At 37.9% G+C, this 14,427-nt stretch overlaps 1 long non-coding RNA gene across 1 annotated transcript in view; it reads right to left on the bottom strand.

Moving 5' to 3' along the window:
* Positions 1 to 14,427, bottom strand: part of LOC137474375 (uncharacterized) — a 330,950-nt gene that overhangs the window by 315,879 nt on the left and 644 nt on the right. The window lies entirely within an intron of this gene.

Below are 14,427 nucleotides of genomic sequence, written 5' to 3'. Positions count from 1 at the left end.
GCAAATACTGTCTTTTTAAAATGATTATTAATAGAAGGGGCAATTAATCATCAGAGTAATTTGTCCAGGAGGATGTTTTAGCTTCTCTGTCACTTGGAGTTTTACAGTGAAGATTAAAATGTCATCCTGAAAGATTTGCTCTAATCAACCAGAGGTTATTGGACTTGATGCTGCAATTAATAGACAAACATCTCTGACTGTAATGAACAGGGAGTTTGGCCAGAAGACCCTATCTCTTCCTTTTGACATTGCCACATCTGGCTTTACCTGATGCCTTGTGAAAGCTGACCTAGAACAGAGGCTAGACAGAGTTAAAGAATAAAGTAGGTATTTATTAGGAGGCCTCAATGGATATACCTTGGGCAGCACAAGAACCCAGCCAGGGCTACACCCAAGATGAACCAAAATGGTCACAACAAATGAACAACCGGTCACAGGGTCTCACACTTTTATAAGTCCTGGTCCATTTGCATATTGGAGTTAATTGTCCAATTACAGCTGTAGGTTATGAAGTCCCATCCTTGTTTTTCTCTCTCCAGTCCACCATTGTTTATGCTCTTGGGCCTGAAATGTGGATCATTTGTCGTTGGTCCCCAGCTAGAGAAGGAATTGCTTTGTCTCCCTACTCTGTGAAGAGAGCTTACTATCCCCCAATATGAAGCTCAGTAGTACACACCAAAGCAGCACAGAATTTGAAAAATATAAAAGCTAAAACCTGAGGCATCAATGTTATAGGCCAGGGTGAACTTCTGAAAACTCAAGAGAGGCTTGAAAAGAGTAAAAGCTATGCATTAGAATCCCTCTGAAATAAGGACTGGACAATGTGCTGGACAACCTGTTCTAGCTGACACTCTGAGTGATGGGATTGGACTAGACAATTTCTGGAGGTCTCTTCCCATCTCAGTTGTCGTGGTTCTTTAGCACAACACATTTTCTTCTAAGCTCACATAATCTTTACCCTTTGGGACCAGCATACCTCTGCCCATCCTCAAAAGAACTAGAACTGGGAATGCTGTAAAGGTAGTCACAGATTCTTCACAGATGCTCACTGTTTTCTAAACTGCATTTTGACAGCCGTGGTAGTAACCTATGATGTCTGGCAGGCAAAATACCCCTTCAGTCTGTCTGGGTACTTCTGCCCCTTATGCATTGTTTAGTGTTTATTAATTACTAAAGAGTTGAACTTTGCTGGCTTAACAAGTGCACAGACACAGGATTAAACCTGCTAGTAAACAGTTGAGAAGATGAGAAGGAAATAATAGAGGTTCCATCCAACCTGAGAGGCATTTAAGAAAGATTAATCTGTTCAGCAGATACTGCTTTGTTCAGTCTGTGGGTCACAGCACAGAGAGCTGGGTGGGTCATGGGGGCGGTGGAAGCTGTGGAGAAACTCTCACCAAGCACTCACTCAGGCAGCTGTGTGGTGCTGTGCCTGCCCTTGGGAGAGGAGGCTGCTGCAGTGCCCGGTGACTGTCACAGCCACAGGCAGCAACACGTGCTCTGGCTTGGAGTTTGAATGTTTTGGAAGGCCTTCTGAGCCCAAAATGTGGAGGACCTTATGCCCAAATGGTTCTCCAAAGCAGCTGGCTTCCTTGCAGGGGTGAAATTCTCAGCAAGCAGCTGGAAGCAGGTTATTTTCCCATGGCAGCTATCTAGAGTCCCAATGGAATTTAATTTAATTCTGCAGTGGTTTACTGAAGGCAGTCTCCAATGATATATTAGTTTCAAAGCATTCCCTTTTCAGCTTCGTCTCTCAGGCAGCAATTCTTCTAGATCTCTTAGGCTCCTTAAATAAAATCTATCTTCTCTATAATTCTTTCCTGTCCCCTATAAAGAGGTAGGAACAGGCATATGCCTGATACAATGCTTTTTATGCCACAAGTATTGTTACCAAGCAACCATCCTATGCAGCTTTGGCAGAACACAAACTTCTTCAGTCACTAACCCTTCAAACACCTGAACCAAGATGTGCCAGCAGAAAATATCAGAGAACTAGGTGAAGCAATGCAGTAGCAAATGATTTTTCTGAATCAACAAATGATTAAGGATAATTACAGGTCTGTGGTAATCCTGGACATTTTATAAAATGTTGCCACAAATAACTGTGCTTACGTGTATATGAAGAATAATAATAGCTACTTGTGAGAGAAGGAAACCTCAGTAATCACTAGCCTATAAATTTTTATTATGGCAGGTTCAGCATATTCTATATGAAATTGAAAAAACATTCACAAATTCCACCCCAAACTAGAATAAAGGGAGAGATGAGACACTTGTCAGTTGCCAACCAAATGCTCTCCCATCAAGCACTACGGGTAGTAATTTGTGTTAGCACAAAGCGAGCATAAAATTTATCTAACCTCACTGTGGCATTGCTGAAAGATCTTCCATTTCACAGCCATTGGAATAAAATTTCTGTGCTTTGCTCAGCTTCCAGATTTGTGGCTTTTTGGGGTTTGTGAAGCTTTTTGGAGTCTATGCAAGTGCATAAGTAAATGTGGAGGATCAACATGTTCAAGTTATCACGACTCAGTTGGCTGCAGCCACCTGAGAGCTGCTGGGGACTGGTTGTAGGGTGTATTTATTTTTGCCCAGTGGATTAAAGGAGCAGAAAACAAAGTAAATGGAGACACGTCTCAATCCATGGGTATAGATACAATCCCATTCCAGCTGGAGGACATGAGCATTGCCCAAAAGAGGTCACAGGGTAAGAAGTTCCAGAATGGGTTCCCATTACCTGAAAAGAGGACATTTCCATATAATCAGCCTTCCCTTTGCTTCTCTGCTGGTCAAAGGAACTGGCTTTCTACAGAAGCACAGCTTGGTTCCTCACAAGAAAAGGTCTCACAGTCCATCAAATCTTCTCTTAGTTCATAAATAGAAACAGGAGTTAGAGACCTTTGAAAATGAGAACATAACTTTGGGCAGTGCATTAATCTGGCTAAAAAAGAGAGCTGGTGGAAACCAGCGGGTAGATGATAAAATTAATGGTACTTAATGACAGGCATTTGCTCAACATTGGTATGTGCTTTGAAAACATAAATGTTATGAAGCTCATCTGTAAATTATAGTGGGCAGAATCTTGCATATACAGAGGCCAAGTTTGTCCTTTTCCATGCAAATAAATATCCAAGAGCTAAGAACAGCAGTGCCTGAGGTCCGTTCGACAGCTGTGTGATTGAATAGGTTTGACACATCCAGTCCCTCACATGCTATTGATGCAGAATTCCAAAGTGTTTGAAGACTTCAGAGCACATTGAAAAGGCCACAGGACTGATGCTGGCCAAATGACTGACTCAAAGGCACAAGTTTCTCTTACTCTTTGATTTCCTGGAGCTGATTCCAGGTAAAAAAGTTCCTAAGAAATAATGCTAGCTTCCAAAATATAACAGTACTCAGAAAGAAAGACATTTGAGATATCATTATAAATTTTGCCCTTTGTGTTTTGTGAGGAAGAAGAATCATTAAGTAGCTCATTCTATTTTGAACTTTCATGCAAAATTTCTTTGAATGTCCTCTCAGCGAATGCAAAAGGGCAGGAAGAAAACTGTCTATGTTATTTCCTTCAGTATTTTTGTGGTTTGAGGGCTGTCTCCTGTCATCACAGATCATGTCTGAATGTGTGATTTACACTTGGCTTGTGGACCCTGGCTCTTTGAGACTTTGTCATACCATTTTTATTTTTTTTAATAAAAATCTGCAATTAAATCAATGGAACTGTACAAACAACCATGACTAAAATAAATGTTCTGTTTTTTTAGGATCCTACAAAAGCAGGTTCACATAGTACTAAAGGTTTCATGAAACTTTCTGTGCTGTTTCCGAGCTATACATGACATATGTGTTCCCATTTTTTATTTAAAATCTTGCAAATTTATGAGTCTCTTTTGCTGGTTATATGCCAGGGTTCATTGTTGCCAAGACAAACAAAACAAATGACAGAATTGTCTAATCCTTTTCCAGTTCCTTCCAGAACAAAAGTGATCATTACAGTCTGGCTTCTTCACATACTGTGTCTATTGATTTTTTCTTGAATTCTTTTTTGAATGTATTATTTAAAATATGATTTTCCATGCTGAAATACTTCCTTCTAACTGCTCTTCCTGTGGCATGAAAATGAACACTAAATATTATTCAAAGGTGGACCACTGACAAGTTTAGTGTTTCTTTGAAGAATGATGACTTAGGGTAGCACTGATGCCTGCTAATCTGGACACTGTGCTGTTCCTGAACATTATTGCAAACTAAAAACTCATCCAATAAAATGTTCTACTGACCAGTTAAAATATTGCCAAAGTCCAGTCTTTTTTTTTCTTTTTTCTGTGTGTCTTTCAATCCTAGAACTATATATCATGCATGCTAATCTTTAATTTTATATTTTCTTTTTAAATACCATCTGTCTTCAGGGGAAATAACTTTTCTTCATGCCATCATTTTACCTAATTTCTACTGATGTGATATTGAAATATTGCAATATGCAATTATTCATTGCATTTCTAGCTGTATGTCAAAGTAAAATTCTGAGACCCAATAAAAGTCCTTCTGAAAATTAAGGGAACTATTAGAATATCATGCCCCAATCTCCTGAACAATATACACAGAGATAATTTTAAATTTGTGAGTTTAGTTTTTACCTCCATTAATTTATCTTTTCATGCCACAGAGTGAATATGCATGGCGATTACATTTGCAAAATCTGAATGAAACTCCTTCCTGTCAACTAACATCAAAGGCAAAAAAAAAAAAGGAAAAGGGCTAGTCTGCTCAGTAGGTGAAGAAATTTCACAAGTGGCTAGAAGTAATTTTTCCTCAGTTTAGTATACAAAAAGTGTAAATATTTTTGTAGCATTCAGAGATCCTAATCAAATCATGTCTTTTTTATACTGTTGCATAAACACATGTACATTAGTAATCAGAAGCTCTTTTAAAATGGAAAACATATTTCCATTTCCATATTTTGAGAAAGGATTTTCAAACATTTTTTCACTATTTTTATCTAAAAATATGTGTAGTAACATGACATAGGGATAAAGGTGTTATTCAGACTAACAAGAATTTGCTTATTTTTTGGACATTCTCTCCAGTTCAAATTGGGTAAGCAAGTCCAACAACAGTGTGACAGCTCTTCCCACTTAGGACACCACTTCTATCAATATCCAAGTTTTCCTGTGGAATCATGCATTTAATATTCCTTCTCCTGGAAAGTAAATGCAGAACCCAGATGGATCACTGTGGAATGCCAGTGTCCACTCAGCACTGTTTTGTTACAACACTTCAGATCGTGTTGTGGATAATGGAAAAGTAATCTGATATTTCACTTTCTGTTTCATTTTGGGTTACACGCTTTCCAGCCTGTCAAGTACAATAAAGATATGACATGTGCAATAACCTTTTCTTTCATTGTGAATCAAGATGTGTTATCATAAAATAGGCTGGCAGAGTTCCATCAAACAGAACACTTTAACAAGTTACTTGCTGCAATTAAAAAGTAAGTGGAGGAGGAAAAGAATGTCAGTTTGTCTTTGAAACCAGGAACAGGCAGGGTCTCATGACACATTTTTTCTTTTTATCATTTCAAGCCACAATAAAATAGCTAATAAATTCATTATTTATCTAATTTGCATTTCAGAGATTTTCTAAATTAATTTTTTGTGCTTTCTTTAACAATGCATGGCTCTATATACGGCTCTGTTGCATTAAAATGTGGTTAATTCTGCTGGTATCAATCAGCTGTCAAGAAAAGCATCATGAATTCCTAGAGAACTCCACCTCCAGAGAGTCCATGCTCTGCAGAACTTTCATCTTCCAGCAAAAGTCAGATTTAGATAAAATGCATGTCTCTCACTTCAAACAACAAGGACGCAATATATTTTTCAAGCATGCATTTCCCTACTGTCTTGTTTCACCAGAGTAGATTTTATCAACATTTGATATATTACCTGCTTCTGCCCAATTCTAGTTAAATTATAAGAACAATAATACTAATGTTAATATTACTAAGGTTTTAGGGGCTTCTTAACCTGCATATAGGGTAGGAAAACATCCTCCTCTGTCTGCCTGTGAGCTAACCTGGAGATGGGAATTCTTGTCATGAAGATTATCCTCCCCTGGTCCTCTGAGTCTTGACTTTCTGCATTATATCAAACCACTAATCATGGAAATCCTGTAGCCTGGCTCTTCTCTTTACAATTCAACTTCTTTCTCACTCTGTCTCTTGCAATGGTCCTCTTGATCTCTTTGTTTTCTTTCTATTGCCAGTCTTTAGGTACTTGCACAGGAAAATTGCTGAAGAGTAATAATAGAGACAGAAGAGCTCGGCATTTCTGCAAGCTGTCTCTATCTTTCTAAAATATTTCCTTTCCATTCTTGCAAATGGAATTTATGAGAATTTTTAGGCTTTAAGTGCTTTTTTGCTTTTCAAAATATACCTTTGAAAATAATTGTTGTTGAGAAAATAAAATTACCTTGATGTGTAAGTTATAAAATGGGGTAAAAAAAATCAACCTGTGCTGTGCTGCATTCCCTAAGAGAAAAAAGATGTAACTTCATGGGTTCTTAAAATACCCATAATATTACATGAAGTTTTAATGACAGCAACTTGCAAGGCACATCCAAATGGATTTTGCAACAGACTCTTCATCCTTTGTGTAATTATCATACAAAATATTTCATATGGGAGCATACAGCTGTATAATTACAGGAGTACCTTGAACACTCTGATTCAGCATCTCAGAGAAGTACGGTTCAATGGGTAGGACATTACACTGGTTATTGTGAGAAACAGGTAATTTTATCAGCTTTGATTGTAGTGAATTTTAGATACTTAATGTTTGAGGTTATTGATTTATAAAATTGGTTTGATAATGCTTGTCCCCACTCACATATCTACGACACAGCACTTGTAGCTATGGTAGCTTCAAATACAGAGGAGGACCACAGATCTTCTGGAAAAATGAAGACTTTTAAGAAGAAGGATGATTCTGAAACAGAATGCTCTTTTTAGTTTTCTGGCTCAACAACTGTGCAGTACTTAATATAGAATTATTCTTCCATCTGAAAGTACTCCCAGCTGTTGCAGTCTCGGGTTTTTCAACATTTACTGCTCCTTAAAATAAGGTGGCAATTCTGCTGGGTCTGCCACATATTCTTGTCTAGTCAGGGACATGACCAGACTAACTGGATGTGTAAGAATGACTGGTCATACACAGCATAGTAAAAATGACAATGGCAAAGTGGTTGCAGGAAGGATATAAACTAGAAAAAAAGAAAAGAAAGAGAGTTGAGAATGTGGAGAGTACTGCTAGGAATATTTATCAAGAGAGTGCAAGCATGGGTGGTTTAAAGTATAGGGAGATCATGTTGCCTTAATATTTTATTATCTGGCTTGAAGGAGGAATATGATTTCATTGACAAAACCATGATTTTTTCCTGCCTGTTACAGAATTAAAATTTATTTTGCTGGCTGGAATTAATTTAAATTGCATATTGTAAGTCAGGGCTATCACTTAACAATCACCTCCACAAACAGGTAGTTGCTGATTGTCAGCTGTAATATTAACTACACATTTACTTCTGTAGAAATGTGTCTCTGCAGCCCTATGTACCACACTTTAAGCCACTAAAATGCTTAGGTCAATCCTCTGCCCTGCTGTCCTGTTTAGGAATGAATTGCATTTTTTGTCTCTGTTCAGGGCAGAGGGACACAATTTGTCCACCGGGACCTCAACATGGGAGAGAACAACTGCACTAAACTGTGCACAAATTGTACACATTCACTATAGCAAGAAAATTTCCCCTGAAAATAACCTCAGAAGCTCACCAGGGAAGTAAGAGAAGTGGCTTGGTTAGCATCAGTCTGTGCCTCATTGCCTGAGACTCAAGATAAATTTATTTGCCAATTGAGATTTTCAGATAGGGGAGTGCTTGGAAGTTATAATGGAAAATAAAATCTGATCTACAATCCTTCCCATGAAAAGTATCACTGCCTGTTTAGAAACCAATATTCATTTCCTTTAATGGCAGAAGCAACACACAATCTTCTGTAGCCTTGGTGCAAGTATTGTGTTTGACCTAAGGAGAAGGGATGCAGGGACAGCAGAAGGGCTTTTCAGAGCAATCCTGGTGAAGATCTAAGGTGAAGGATAAAGCAGCATTTACCTCAGACCACTCGGGCCCTGACATCTCAGCTAAGGTGGCTGTTCAATACCAGTTACATGATACACATCTCACACCCACAGAATGAAAAACACCAGCTCGTTTCCAGTAGGGCTTCAAACATTCAAGAGTAAATATGAAGTATTTCCTAGGCAGAGTGGATCCAGAATTAGGGAGCTGCTGACAGTTTTGCTGCCTGCTGGAAGGAAAAGCAGCAGGATTTGTGGGTGCAGGGGTGCAGGGACGCAGGCAGGCACAGCACTGAGCAGCACTGCTGGTGAGCCCTTCCTTCGAGCACCACGTGTGCAGGGCTCACACTGCTCTCTGACCCTTCACAGCTCCCCAGAAATAAATCCTCCCTGGGCTTCTGGGAAGGAAAAGCAGGCAGCTAAAACAGACAGAAGGATTGCATAATAAAATATGCAGTGCTGGAGGTACCTTGGGAAGATATGAAGGACTTTGATTTTTTTTTTTTTGCCGGGAAGTTGGAAGAAACAGAAGTTCAATATAACCAATAATTTAGTGGAAATTACTTAGCAATTGTTTTAGTTTCACTCAGCTCAACATGTTTGCTATTTTCCTCCCCTTCCTGTTGGGTGTCTCAGCAATTTTCAGCAAATAAATATGTTTCACTCCAAAGAAATAGAAGCCTTTTGATTATTATTTGGAACTGCAGATAAGAGAAGTCCATGAAAATAATTTCAGAGCCAGACTACCTTGAAATTTATGGGACAGAACACATGAAACATCTTTATCAAAGTCTCCATAAATCACAGTCTCTGTCCACTCCTAGACTGAGAAAAAAACAGAGATACCAATTAAATTTTTAAGAAGTTGCCTGTTTCCTCCTTACAATTTTAGGAGTTCTGAGGAAGCATATGGTGAGGCACAGGATTTTAGCTTCACTTATAATCTGGATTTTTGCAGTGCTTCATTTCAGTTAGAGATGGTGGAATTTATTGCTTAGGAATCTCTACAAACACAAGATTGTTCTGTCAATCCTTCTTTGAGGATTTTTGCTATGTTTTTTGCCAAGTCTGGTAAAACTGCAAAAAAGATGAAACTTACCACAAAGAAGGTATTTTTAAAAGAAAAAAGCAATACATTAAATAAGTATAATTTTGGAAATAGACAACTTAATGAAAATCAGGATGCTTTTCAGTTTATATTTACACTGTAACAATACTTGTGCACATATTTTTTAGAAGATATGGATGCATAAAGGGTGAATTCATGACTTTGTAGTTTAAAATATACTATTTTCAATGACTTACATGCTTTTCCCATGAAGTGAAGCAGAAAAATGTAATTAACCATGAAGAAAAAAAATGTATCTATGAATTTTGCTTTTCTTTTAAACAAATAAACTTCTACTAATATTTCATGTAATAAAATAAGCCTATCAGGTAGCCTTCAAAATATTATGCTCCTTGTTTTTCAGAAAACTTTTCTGATGTTCAAGTTCACTGTTTGAGGGTGAAGGAACAGCCTCCAGAAGAAAAGAGGGATTATGGAGACCCACTAAAGATCAGATATTGTCAGAAACAGTGACTGAAATGCCTCTCTGGAGCTGAACTAAATCATGTCTTAGCCAGAAAAAGAATTACTAAACAACATTTAATGGTCTAGATAATGGGATGTTTTGTATTAATACAATATAACAGACTTTATGGTAAAATTTTCTATACCTATAAAAGGAATACAAGGATTATATATCCCTTTAAGGGTTATAAAATCAGGAGCACAGTGAAAAGTGGCTGAGTACTTATTTTCCTGGGGAGTAAATTTGAGTTGATGGACTCTACTCACAATTTTCTTATAGCTGTAATAAATTTTTATATGGTTAATTTGGATTGTGGACACCTGTAAGGATGCCAACAACAAGATTCTGAAAATGGAAATGAGACTACCTACATCTAGTTTTGAGGATGCAAGCAAAAAAAAAATTATATTGGAACAAAAAGGAATTTTTTTTCCCCAAACAGCAAGCAATATACCATGCAGGGAGGTTTCCTTGAAATCTACAATATGCAAATACCTCTTAGTTGATGATGGAGAAGCAATGATCTCCCTACTCCACCCTGTGGTGGGCATGAGCTGAGTCTACCTGTTTAAACTGAAGATTGAGCATGTTGAGTGAGCATTTCTGGAAGAAAACAAAAAACTGGGCTTGGCATAGAAATGGTGAACCTAAAGATAATTCCCTGTTATGTGTGCAGTGTGTGTTATGTGTTCAGCAAGCAGACAGGCCTCTGAACTTCAGCTGAATGAACTGCAAAATCAGGGGATGATTCAATGAAATTCAATTCATTTGGGTGTATTCCCTAGAGCAATTAGAAGCGTTATAATTGAGAATAGCATTAAATCATTAAAAGGCTCTAGCCAGAAATGGATCTGTAGGTAGCTCCCTAATAAAAAATTACATCAGAAAAGAGATGAGGAGATGGAGTTTCCCAAACCGAACCTGTCCTACACCTGCCAGCAAGAAACATGAACTGGGTCAGAAATGCTCTGACAGTGAACACAACCTACCCACCCAGCTCTGAAAGACAGAGAAACCAGAAGTTTCTGAATTTCAGAGAGAAATGGAGGAAGAAAATGAGGGGGTAAATGATGGCTGCTCTTTGTAAAGACAGCAGTGGAGTCCCCCCAGAACACTATAAAAAGCAGAGGGAAACAGAGCTCATACAGAAAGAGAAGTATTCATTGCTTGGGAAGCCTGGAGGAAGAGGGTATAACAACATTTCATGAACATCCATCCAGGAATACTCAGCTGAGAATAGGTCCTATATCACAGTTCAAGTGTTGGAACCATGAATAAGGATTTTGGTGCTGACAGGTGCCGTGGTTTAACCCCAGCTGGCAACTAAGTACCACACAGGCACAAACTCACTCCCCTCCAGTGGGAAGGGGAGAGCAGAGGATGAGTAAAAATGGAAAAATTAATGGGTTGAGGTAGAGACAATTGAATAAATAAAGCAACTTGTACTGTTCTGCAATTCTCCAATGAATTATAAGGACAGTGCAGTTCTGTACCTGCAGAATATTCTCCTGATGATCCTCCTGTGACAGCAAAGGAAGACTGGAGAGACAAGGAAAAGCTTTATTACACGTAAGATTCTTTACTTACCTTTGAGGCAAAAAAAATCACCCAAAGATGCTTTAATAGCATAGAAAACTCAAGTTAACTCTCAGAGGGACTGTTTTCTGCAGGAATTCAAGTAATAATAATAATAATAATAATAACAAAAGCATTGTTAGGAAGGCAACTATCAGGATTTTATGGGTACCATTGAGATGCAGTAATAAAAGCATGGAAAACCAAAAGTTATTTCTTTGGACCAGCTGACGACCAAATGGAAGTGTTGGACATGACTCAACAAAGGAAGGATGCTAAAGCAGCACCTGTCATCCATACCAATGTGCTGCAGAGCTCTAGAAGCAGCAGGAATCTGGCTATGCAGGGAAGAAGTAAAAAATAATAAGGAAAATCATCAAACAGCCACTAAGTTGTGGCTGAGATCTATTCCCTACAGCCAGAAGTGGTGCATGTAATACCAACCTCTGCTATGAAAACATCTAAAGCCTGGTGAGCCATACATGCTGTACAACTCAGGATAACTCTGGAGACCTACTGTCTATCACCCAAAGTATTCTGAGCTGGGAGAAAATTTGGGTAAAACATTGACAGAAGCTCTGGTCAAAACTGAAACAAGACATTGTAATGAAAATATCCCATTTCTGCATAAATTTGTTCTGCAAAGAGTGCCAGTGGGGTTGCTTTTAAAATGCCAACTGTAAAGTAGATTTATTTACTAAGATCTGGGTTACCAAGAGTGCTGGAGTATGAATAAGTAGGAAATAAAATCTCCAAATACTGAAAAATGATGATATACATTTAATACAATTCCTGCATAAACCAGACAGTGCTGGCATGCCTTGCAAAGGAAGAATAGAGGAAATAACTGTTAAATCACAGTATTACTTGTCATCTATTAAGCAGAGATCAAAGGCAAAGGTACTGGAGAGTTGTGTTGCTCAGGTACAATCAGATGGAGATTTGCAGAGGTCACAAGATGGGGCTTCTCTGGCACATAACAGGGGTTATATTTGCTTGAGGAGGAAGAAAAACAGCTATCAGAAAATGATTGACAAGCTAAAGCACTTCTGGGAATTGTTTTCATAGTTTCATTAAAGAATCAGAAAACAAAAAACTTAAAAACTTGGCACAGATAACACCAGCCAAAGAGAAATTCCCAGCTTACATTAAAGCTGCACTTTTATTGCAGTTTTTTATCTGTTCTCTTTCAGTCTAGTTTCCTGTTCTTGGTGTCTGCAAGTGCACATATCTGCTGTTTATAATAAATTCTGAATTCTTTTGCTAGCCTAATCCAGGTTTGCCAAGGAAATACAAGTTTTATATGTGGTGCATTCCTATGACAGAGTGAAAACAGGCTGCCAACTATGGATATATTAATATGCCCTGTGAAAAAGAGTGCAGTCTGTGCTCAGTGCTTTGTAGTTAGCCCTGAATCTACATTAGTGTTTGTCCAAGAGTCACAAAGTCAATTAAACTGGACTGCCTTGATTGCTGCCCCCTGAGTTACCTGAGGGAAGATATTGTTTGAACAGGGGGAAATGCACCAGGGGAACAGCCATGCTGCTATTTTTAAGGTGTATATATTTGATTACTCTTGATTGTAAGCTTGAGGGATCTAAGATAGCATGAGGCTGAAACTCAGATTTTTTCATGTTTACCTTTATGCTTAATCTTCTTGCACCAAAGTAGGTTACATTCTGATTGTTTATGAAGTTCTTATGGTATGGTTTCTGCCCAGTTTAATAGCAGCATTTACTGTTTAGTATTCTAGCCACATTCCATAATCAGAGGCAATAATATTTCCTCTTTGTTATCAGTTTTCCTTTTTGCAAAGTGACATATGCCACTGAAAGTAAATAATATATACCTTGTCTATGGGGTCTCCTTCAAATATGTTATGCGTGAGATTCAGGTACATAAAACACTCTTCTCCTTCCTTGTTCTCCATTTATGGGCTCAAATACAGATATTTAACATTTTAAAATCTTATTAAGCGTGCACAATAAAAACTCTACACTCAAAGCCATATTTTTTTAACAGTTACTATGTATTTTATGGCTGAAATCTGTGCAGAAGAGCAAATGGTGATATTGTGTTCATCTTCTGTATCTAATGGCAGGATCTAGACACTGCTATTCCCTTGATTGAAGTGTCTTAGTCCTCAGCTAAACCCTTTCATTCCTCCTTGATCAGGGAAGCAAAAGTCCAAAAGTTCACTCTTCTTGTCTCAGATTTTACAAGGATTTCTTTGCTGCCACATTTGATGAAAAGGCCTCTGCAACTTTCTCCAGATTTCAGAAAAGCCTGTTGCTTTCTAGCTCAAGGCATCACAAACTCCTCAGATTACTTTTTCAGCTTTCTTTCCTAACCTTTTGGACCTTTCCAGACATTTTGCTGAAAAGGAACAATTTGTAAGCTTTCCACATTCCAATTAGAAATGGAAAACATCTTACCTCTTTTTTAAAGGTCAGATATATGGACATTATAGTGAAGAATTTGGCCAAGGGGTAACTGAATTCTGAGAAAGAAAATACTTTACATAGAGAAATTCTCAAAAATGTTTTAAATTCCTACTTGTATTTACCTCCAGTTTCTTGTATCTCGCCAGGGCTCTTCCTGCTTTACATTCTTCCTTTGTACACTGCTGGCCCAACCCAAACACAATTTCCAAGACTTAGGTTTGGGTTTAAGACACCAGCCTCCTTTGAAAAATTCAATTTTTCATCTAATAAAGGGGTAACCATTACAAATGGCACAAATTTTCTATGATAAAAGTGTGGCCATAGAGGAAAAAAGATGAATTCTTGACAGCATGAATTTATTGATGTCCCTCAAAACATGGTGTTTTGGCTCTTTATTTTTAAGCCCATGTTATGTAAACTGCTGTGAGGAACCCATAAAATCTTTGAATCTTGTTGTTCAAATGCCCCAAACTGTTCAACATTTAGGTCCTCAGCATAACCATCATATTAAACAATATGAAATTTTTCATTTGACATGTGCAGCTTGCCCTAGCTGCACCCAAATTAGAAACATCACATACAATTTTCTATTTTTCTCCCCTATTATATTTCAAAGAACATTCAGAGATGCAAAGATATTTGAAAATTAAAGCTAATAAAAAACGTAATTTGTAATTCTTCTACATCCCACCAAGGGCCCAATCCTGTTTA

This window comes from Anomalospiza imberbis, chromosome 5 (assembly GCF_031753505.1).
Source record: "Anomalospiza imberbis isolate Cuckoo-Finch-1a 21T00152 chromosome 5, ASM3175350v1, whole genome shotgun sequence".
NCBI classification, from domain to species: Eukaryota; Metazoa; Chordata; class Aves; order Passeriformes; family Viduidae; genus Anomalospiza; species Anomalospiza imberbis.
Note: the sequence above shows the minus strand (reverse complement) of the source record. Positions and strands in the feature narration are given on the sequence as shown.